The following is a 10492-nucleotide window of genomic DNA, read 5'->3' on the forward strand; positions in this document are numbered from 1 at the left end:
TTCATGAACCAAGGTTGGCTTTTGCCCTTTCTCATTGGCCCAAAGTATGACCTGAGCGACCTGCAGTACAGTCACAGCAAGGACCATAATCAACCCCACAAGTGTGCTGACACTGGGAAGGACTTCTAAGTCTTTATCCTGAGTGAAGAGCCCCTATCTCTCTTATATCCACTAATCATTGAGTATAGGCTCTGAGCCAGAAACAGACTAAAACCTTAGATAAAGAAGTCCTATATTCACCTGTGAACAATTCCAAGCAGGATTAAGAGCTATAGCCACAGCATCCCTATTAGGTAAAGGAAAAAGACCTTCTGTCCCACAGGGGATCACAGCAGGACAGCACAGTAACCAGTCACCAATGATTTCCGAGTTCTGGTCTTTTGACCAGTAGTATCAGTATAGCCTAGGAACATGACACAAATGCAAATAGCCAGGTGCATGCCAGATCTACTGACCTAAATACCCTAGGGGTGGGACTGGGCAATGTCTTCAGCTGCCCAGGTGATTCTGATATATGATAGACTTTGCAATGCACGGTGCTACACCAGTATATTGGCAGTGAGCTGACTGGTTAATTAACATTGAAGTCCCCACTACCCTACTTACTTCCCAAGATACCATGAGGAGAATAGGTATAATATCACTGTGACAAAGGGCCAGGTGTGCGGCCATCACCACCCACCCCTTCAGCTAAATCTAGTCTGCTGTGTTGCTCCCAAAGATAGAAGTTGAGCTACTGAGCAACTCTCTGGCTACAGTCTGAAGGAGGAATGTGCTTGCTCCCTGGGGATGGGCAAACTCCTTCCTCCCTACTTTCCCCAGTATGACTTGTTGACTGCCTTCTAGCTTCCGATATAAACTCCTTGTCTGCTAATAAGGCCTCCATGCCTTTAAACTCCAGTTTCCCTGACAACATGCAGTGTAAGCCAGTAAGTTTGTAAATGAACTTGGAAAAATTAACTAGCACAGCTGTTGCTTTCAGATTACTCAATCAGCCAAAGTGCCAGGCGATGGGAACACATCCAGCTTATGAGCTTGTCCCTGTGGGTGTCAGGGGCTGTCTGTCTCAGTTTTCTGGGGTTGAGCTGCTTCTCAGATCTTCAAATGTTACATTGATTTTAGCCAATGGTATATGGAATGATCACTCAATATTTATTTCAAGTGTCAGAAGAGATGATTCAACAGGCAAGAGCACTTGCTCTGCCAGCATGAGCACCCGAGTCCAGATCCTAGAAGGCATGTAAAAAGTTAGGCATGACCTACACACCTATAGCCCCAGCACTATGGGGTAGAGACAGAAGGATCACTAGGGCTTTCTGTCTGCTGGCCTGGCTCCCAAGTCCAGTGAGAGAGGCTGCCAAAGGCAGAGAACGATGGAGCAGAGCATTTGATATTCTCCTCCAGCCTCCCTGCTCATATAGGTCTGCACAGACATATACATGTACCACACACATATACTACACTCACATAGGAAAGATGTATTTCAAGTGAGTTGTATTGTGATGTCACACATTCTCAGTAGAAGGCTTCAGTTCATTTGAAATCGGACTCCAATGGAGTGAGGTTCAAATCCTCAACACATCCGTCTCTAGCTTTGTGAACATGAATAAGCTAATTGCATTCCTAGTAAGATCAAAATTACAAAAAGACTACCTTATCAAGTCATTATAAGGACTCCATGAGGCTAAGACAGCAAAGTCTCCAGCACAGTGCCTGACACATCATATTTGTATTTCAAACCTTAATATCAGGATCACAGTGAAGATTTTTGTACAGTGTTTGTGATGCCAAGTTGATAAGATCTAGAATCACGTGGGAGATGGGCCTCTGGGCCTTGTCCAAGGGCCGTTATGTTGGTTAGGTTAATTGAAATGGCAAGGCACACCCATTCTGAGCAGTGCCATTTGCTGGCTGGAATCCTGTGCTATTTAAGAGGAGAAAGGCAGCTGAGTTAAAGCATGTGTTGAACCTCTGCTTCGTGACTGTGGATGTGATGTGAGCAGCTGCTTCAAGCTCCTGTTGCCTTGACTTCCCTGCCACAATGCTTGCACCTTGAACTGTGAGCCAGAAGAAACCCTTTCCCCTTATTTGCTTTTGTCAGAGTATTTTATCACAACAGCAAAAGAAACAAAGACAGTGTTTTTTGGCTGTGCTTGCTTCAAACCACACTCAGAGATTTTGCCTTCGTGAGAATTGCATATTTAATAGCATACTTCCTCATGTACACTCTTATCCTTGTAACCACAAAATGCAGTTTTATTGTTGTGCCTTAGAGATGAATTGACTAACATAGAGCAGAGAGAACCATATCCTATATCATATGGAAAGAGTAGGAAGAGAACGATACCAGAGGCTGGCTAAATTCTGTTATCCCCCAAACAGAGAAGAATACAGGGAGTACAGGAGACAAGTAGCCTGACACAGGTGCAGGAGCTCAAAAATACTTCTGACCTTTTTTTAAAAAATAAAATTAAGCTTGGTTCTTTTTTATTGAATTTTTATGAATTTCATACATCTTGATCATATTTAGACCCTCTCCCCTTATCTACCATCTCATAGCTGCCCCCCGCCCCCCGCACCAGATTTCATGCTTTCTATCATATATGTTTAAGGTCTATTCAGTCAAGTTTGTGTCCCCAAGTGCATCCACTGGAGCCTGGTCAACCTATCTAGCATCACTCCCTTAAAGAAGACCAACTCTCCCTCTCCTGATAGTCATCAGCTGCCAATAGTTCCTCAGCTAAGGCTGGGGCTTCCTACCCATTTCCCTACGTCTATGCTGGAATTTGGTTTGGTTTGAGCTTAAACTAGCTTCTTTTTTAAAAAAAAATTGAATCAATCCTTAGTAAACTGAAAATAGTTTTTTTTCTCCCAGATTGTTAAACTTTATACAAAAACCTATAGAGGACATTATTCTTAATAGAAAAAAAACTTGTTCATTGTAAGGTTATGATGCAAGGATGCCTACGTGACTTCTACTTTTCAACACTTTACCAGAGACCTCACAAATACAGTAAGACCAAGAAAAGAAGTAGAAATACTGAAATGAGGAACACAATTGTATTGTTTCTGAGGGAAATCATTTATGTGGAAAATGGAAGGGTCTGCAGAGGCCATTAGCAGACACTCAACTTCATTGCTATAAGGCCAACATATAAAAATCAATTGTAGAATAATAAATAAAATATCTCTTAGAAAGGGGGGGGCTGGAGAGATGGTTCAGTGGGTAAGAGCACTGACTTCTCTTGCAGAGGACCCAGGTTTGATTCCCAGTACCCACATGGTGGTTACAAACCATCCTTAACTCCAGTTCCAGGGGAATCCGAAGCCCTCCTCTGACCTCCGCAGCATTGCAGGACACGGATGCACTCACATACATGCAGGAAATACCTCATACACATAAAATAATAAAAATAATAAATTTTTCTTGGTCTTTTTGAGACAGGGTCTCCCTGTAGCCCCAGCTGTCCTGGAACTCTCTATGTAGACCAGGCTGGCCTTGAACTCACAGAGATCTGCCTGCCTCTGCCTCCCAAGTGCTGGGACTATAGTTCTGAGCTTTTTAAAGCACCATCTTGCATCTCTTTTTAGAGTTGGAATCACTGTAAATGATGAGGGTTAAAACATGTTTGGAAGGGAGCTTTCCTTATAAATGATGAAAATACTTAGTGAAATTTGCAGTCTTTATGATATAATTATTTTCTTTTTACACATTTCCAACATTCATTCGTCAGTTGAGGGACAGTTGTTTCCATTCCCTAGTTATTGTAAAAAGGGCAGCAAAAAACATGTCTCTGAAAATATCTCTGCAGTAGGATGAGTCCTTTGGGTATATGCCAAGGGTGGTATAACAAATCATATGGTAGATTTATTCGTAGTTTTTGAGAGTTCTCCGTCCTAATTCCACAGTGGTTGCACCAGTTTGCAATCCCACCAAGAGTGATTGATGGTTCCCCCTTCCCTACGTCAACGCCAGCATTTAGTGTCATTTGTTCTTTTTATCCTAGCCATTCTGATGGGGGTTAGATGAAATGTTAAAGGAATCTTGATTTCCATTTCCCTAATTAATGAAGATTTGGAGATTTTTTTAAACTTCTAATTTTTATTTCTTTTATAATTTCATATAGGAGTATTATATTTGCACTATTTCCATCCCTCCCAGGCCCCCACCAACTCCTCCCATATCTTCACTCCCTCTCAATTCTTGTCCTCTGTGATTGTTATTGTTGCATATATACATTTATAAATATACATATATATGTATAAATATATAATACACTTAGTTTTAGTGGTGCTCATGTGTACCTGTGTTTAAGGCTGTCTGTTTGGGATTAGATAATCTCTCAGGCTCTAGTCCCTCAAGGAAACTGATTCTCCTCTCTTTAGCGTCATTGATGGCCTATAGTTCTTCATCTTGAAATGGGCCTCCATGGAATTTCCCCATCCACCTTGGCAACTGATTTTGTCTTTATGCAGATCTCATTAGACTAACATACTGTGGAGATTTCATTGGTACAGCTTCCCTATCCTGTCTAGAATGATTTGGACATTTTTAAGGGTGTTTCTTAGCCATTTTTATTCTTTTGAGAGCTCTCTGTTGAGATTAATAGCCCATTTTTCAATTGGGTCATTTGTTTTCCTGCTTGTTTTTGAAGGTTTTCTTTGTTTTTTTTTTTGTTGTTGTTGTTGTTGTTGTTTTTTTTTTTTTTTTTTTTTTTTTTTTTTGTGTTTTTTTTTTTTTTTTTTTTTGTCTTTTTGAGACAGGGTCTCCCTATAGCCCAGGCTGGCCTGGAACTTGCTGTGGAGACCAGACTGCCCTCAGTTTAACAGAGATCTACCTGCCTCTGCCTCCTGAGTGCTGGGATTAAAGGCATGCACCACTATACCTGGCCCCTGTATTTGATTTTTTTGTGTATTCTGGATATTAATCGTCTGCCAGATGTATAGCTGGTGAATATTTTCTCTCATTCTGTATGCTTCCTTTTCACTCAACTGGTTGTTTCTTTTGCTGTACAGAAGCTTTTTAGTTTAACGAGGTACCATTTGTGGATTGTTGACCTTAATTCCTGAGCAACTGATACCCGAGTTACAAAGTCCTTTCCTGAACCTATGTATTGTAGAGTACTGAGCACATTTTTTTCTAACAATTTTAGCATTTCAGGTTTCACAATGAGGTCTTTGATCCATTTGGATTTGATTTTTTTGTACAGGGTGATAGGTATGGGTCTAATCATTCTTTTATACTCTGAGATCCAGTTTTGCCAACACCATCTGTTGAATATACTGTCTTTCCTCCACTGTGTGTTCTTAGCACCTTTGTCAAATATCAGGTGGCTGAAATTGCATGCACTCATGTTTGGGTCTTCAGGTATGTTCCATTGATCTGTATATCTGTATATCTGTATACCAGTACTATGCTGTTATGACTATAGCTCTGTAATATAATTTGAGATCTGGCACAGTGATCCCCCCTCCACTGGTCTTTATGTTCAGGATTTGGTTATCCGGGTCCTTTTGTGATTCCATACAAATTTTAGTATTCTTTTTCTACTTCTGTGGAAAAAAACAAAACAACTTTATCATGGTGGATGTCTTTCTGTAGTTTAGATGAATTTTCTTCTCTAATCCTGTGAAGATTGGTCAGTGTCCTTGACCTGGGATTCTTCTCCTTTCTCTATGCCTACAGTGTATAAATATAGTCTTTTCATGGTTCCCACATTTCCTGCATATTCCATTCCTGTGGGGTTTTTTTGAGTAGTCTAATTCTTCAGCTCTATCATCCAGCCCTAATGTTTTCCTTTTCTTTCATTCTATTGGTGAGGCCTTCTCCTATCGCTTCTAATTGAGTGTTTCAAGTGCATCTTCATTTCAGCCTGAGTTTGTTTCAATATTTCTATCACTTTCATGAATTAATTTTTTTCCAATAACGAATTGTCTTTGTCATTTATTCATCCACATAGTTGTATTTTCTTGAACTTATGTCAGGAGTTTATCCCTATCCTCTTCTGAGTGCTTTGTTTGTGTGTTCTTTAATTTTGTTTAATTTTTTATCATGTTTATGTTTATTCTTTTAAATTCTGTGTCTTGGGGTTCCTCTAGGCAGTTCTCATTGTAGAACATTTCTTTCTATAGGACTGGTGGGATTTGGTGGGGGCATATTATCTTGATTTTTCATATTATTTGTGTTTTTTCATTGTGGCATGGTTATATGGATTTCTTTTGTTGGTTGTGTGTCTGATATAAAATTAAAGCCTAACTTTTTTCTTCATGGAAGTTTGATTCTGTTTATATTGTTGATTGATATAGCTTGGTTACTTTCTGATCTGGCATGAATAGTTAGTTGGTCTGGTGTGTGCTTCAGGCTCTCTCTTTTGATCTTTTTATTGGATGGACCAGATAGTTCCAGAAAGGCTAGTCAGGAGCTCTCCAGAAGGTTGAAGGAGGGTAAGCCCAAGCTGAGGTGATGGGGATCAACTTATCCTGTTCTGTCTACCTAAGCAGAAACAATGTGTGCCCTGGAGCAGTAGGACTAGGCCTAGTCCCAAAGCAGGGGAATGGTGACCCCTTGGATTTGGCAAACTCACTCAGCTAGTCAAGTACTTTCCCTACATAATTATTTTTATCAAAGTATCAACGAATATTGAGATATAGGTATAAAGGAGGTATCTGCCTGCATAAGATCTATGTAAACTCTATCAGACAAAAACCAGAATAGAACTGGGAAAATGGGCAGGAGATCACAATTTTGGCAAGGAACTATTGGCAGCTGATCACTGCTGGGTGAAGGAGAGATGATCTTCTTTAAGAGATGCTAGATAGGCTGAACAGGCTCTACTGGATGAATTCACACCAAGGGACATCTGGGTACACAAACTTGATTCAGTAGATCTTAGCATATATGACAAAATGTAAGAAGTATTGTGGGCAGGCTATGGGGGGGTGCAGATAGGTAAAGAGAAGTTAAATATTATTAAGATGTATGAAATCCACAAATATCCAATAAAATATATTTAAAATAAATAAAATTAAACAAAGGAAAGAGAGATCTATAAAAAGAGTTGTGAGCATATCACTTCCCTGCCTAAGACAAGTGATCTCAATTGTTCACACACATTACCTAAAGAGATTTAGAAAACAGTCATAATGAGTTTCTTCCCCCAAGAGCCTAATGCAACTGGTCTGGAGAGGCCTGGGTATTTTCTTTTAAATCCTTTGCCACCTTTGGCATAATTATCCTTTGCATAATTTCTTGGGGTGTTTATTAAAAATGCATGCTCCAGGATCTCACTCCAATTCTATTGAATCAAAATCTAAAACCCAAAGCATCTTCATTTTCCCTACAAGCTCCTGAGGAAGAGTTTCACTGTATTTATGGATCAGCTTATTGGATGGAATAACAAGCTCTGCTGCAGAATCTACAGGCATGGTGAGATGTTCCATTTCCAATGGACCCCCAGGTAATTCTGTGCTGCTTGTTTGATATTGTGAGTGGCAAAATCCTAAGTGATCCTAATACAAATGAATCTTAAGGTTTTGTAATGTATTGTATTGAGAAGAATCCAAACTCCTTAGCTTGATCTACAAAGTCCTCAGCCAGTCTTCAATTCTTAGCTTATAGTATCCAAAACCCCTCCATCATCATCATCTATGGATTCCACCACCACTTCTGACATGTACTGTAAGTCACTAATAACAAACCACTGATTATCTTCCCATCCCCTACACACACACACACACACACACACACACACACACACACACAAACACACACACGCACGGCTCAGAATTCAAAGATAACAGACAAGACACTATCAGACATAATCAACCACCCGTTCCTTCACAGGGCATCTTGAGCTTACCTCAATCTGTCACTAATTCTTTGGTTTTCTCCCCCACCATTAAATATCATTTGTGAGGTGGGGATGTTGAAACAGTTATTCTAGTAGTAACAACATAAAGCATAGTAAGTTGTCAATAAATATTTATGAAAATATATTCCAAACACAACCCTGTCATTATAAATATCAAAGAAAACCTCCCATTTTTTTAAAGTCTATTGCCCTATTCCAATTTAGGAAATTATTTCAGTCAAGTCAAAGGTGTTTGAAAGGGCCATTGGTCATCTTCACTCTGCTCCAGCAGCCCAATTATTACCAAAGATTTTCATGAATCCTCTTAATGGTATTTTCTCCCTCATATTGGTCTTACAGCCTATAATGTACTACAAGAAAATAAAGCAACAGCTGGAAGGTCCCTGTTGTCATTATGAATCTCAGTACCACTTTTGATCATTTTAAAAAGGGATCTAAGCTTGTCTTGACACAGGAGCAGAGGGGGCTGGTTTTACCAGAAATTGACAGGGAAAAACATTGATCAGCATGGCGCCCTTTGGAGTCTACCCTTCAAGGTCACCTGCAAATCTTAATAATGGAGCAGGCAAAGGGCAGAGACAGCAGCTATACAGACTGTGGGTGCATCCATCACATTAATAACCAGCAAATAGAGATGGATGAGGGAGCATCATCAGCAAGAAGGGGGGCCTTTTACCTCCCCAGGCTCACTATCTCTCCCATCTCCAAACAGGTCCCTGAGTTGTTTACCTTGGAGAGCTAATATTGATCCTTGCTGCCACTGGATTTTTTCATTAAATGTTTAGTTCCATGATATACTTTCCTTGCATAATTACTTTTATTTCCTATCAGATTTAGTACTTTGGAAATTCACTTGGATTCTAAAGTTCGGGGGTTTTTTTTGGTTTTTTTTTTTTTTTTTTTTTTTTTTTTATCTTTTTGAGACAGGGTCTCCCTGTAGCCCAGCTGTCCTGGAGCTCATTATGTAGACCAGGCTGGCCTTGAACTCACAGAGATCTGACCACCTCTGCCTCCCAAGTGCTGGGATTAAAGGCATGCACCACCACGCCCAGCCTAAATTTGTGCTATGGTCTGCATATCATCCCCCCACCCTAATTCATGTGTTATAATCTTAATCTCAAAATGGAGCTATTGAGAAGCTAGGGGCTATGGAAGGTGATTAGAGACAGAGGCTCAGGGAGCTGATTTGTCTCTTTCCCTGAGTAAGGATTCAGGGAGAAGGCTCCATCAGGGAACCAGGACAGGGGTCCTTCTCACACATCAGATCTGTTGTACCTTGACCTTCTATAGAGACTTTCTAGCCTCTAGAACTGTACAAAATACATTTCTAAGATACGTTTATTATTTTACATTGTTGCACCAGCTAAATAGACTAAGGTGGCATTCTTAAATCTGGAAACATTTTTTTTGTGTTCCAGAGCGTCCCTGGCTGAGCCAAGCACTGCCCTGGGCAAGGAAGTCTATATGATTCGCCAGAGCTGTAGCTAGAGATGGCTCCTCTCTTTGAGGGTACTGATGGGCTCACTGGGCTCCTGGAAGCATTTTGCCTGGCTTTCACAGTCAGGCATCTTCCTAAGGACTGAGACCAGGCTTGCTCACTCCCCACCTACTCAGCTCACTGAAGTGGAAAAATCAGTCATTCCAGGACAAATGAGTGAGGGTCTGGGGGAGGACTGCAGCTCTGGTTTCCAGGCCCACAGCACAGCTCTCTAGCACTGGACTTTGTTAACATAGCCCCCTCTTCCCTTCCTGTGCTGCCCAGAGAAGAAATCTTTTATTAATCATGCAACATTTTTCAGGCTTTAAAAAGTGTCTCATGTGCATCATGTTAGGCCTTTAAAAATGTCAGCAATTTACAAGATGATTCCCGCTGTTGTTACTCAGCAGCTCCGGAACCCGAAAGATGCCAAACATGCTTAAAGTGGCTGTAGGCTGATGCCACCTCCTGGCATCTGCCACTGTCAGCTCTAGAGCCCACCTGTGTTCTTTCCTCTAGGTGCCTTTGAGTGGCTCTCAAACCTAGCCAAACAGAATCCCCAGGAGGAGTTTTGAAAACATAATTCCCTACCGGAAATTGTGTTGGTCCAGGATGGAGCCAAAAAACTGCCTTTTGAAAGCTCCCAAGGTGATTCTAATTGCATCTATATGGTGCAACAATAATCATCACACTTTGTTCTTCTCAAATTCTTTTCTGGAGCGGGGAAATTTCCCTAGTCACCACCTTCACTTAGATTCTACCACACTCTCTCCTTCCTCATCAGAAACTAGAATTTTCAAATTTAATTTTTTTCCTTTGGGGGTGTTTCCCAGTTTCTGAACACTAATCCTAAGGCTAGAAAAGTCCACTCTGTTGATATGTTTACTAGGCTCCTACCCTCTTCCTGCTTTAGAAAGAACTGGAGCTTGTTGCCCACACAGAGGTGTAACCTAAGGAGGTGAAGCTCAGGGGGAATGCTCTGGAAAGGCAGCTCGCATATAATTACCTGAGTTCTCACAGGATGATTGCTAGGAAGAGAGCAAACCTGAGCCTGCCAGGGCCAGAAACTTCACCACGTGCTCATTCCATCTCTAGCTCCCACCATTGCTATTCTCCACAATATGATCACAGCCAGGAGGGCCTG

The sequence above is a fragment of the Nannospalax galili genome, unplaced genomic scaffold, assembly GCF_000622305.1.
Source record: "Nannospalax galili isolate Female #2095 unplaced genomic scaffold, S.galili_v1.0 scaffold1354, whole genome shotgun sequence".
In the NCBI taxonomy this organism is placed as follows: domain Eukaryota; kingdom Metazoa; phylum Chordata; class Mammalia; order Rodentia; family Spalacidae; genus Nannospalax; species Nannospalax galili.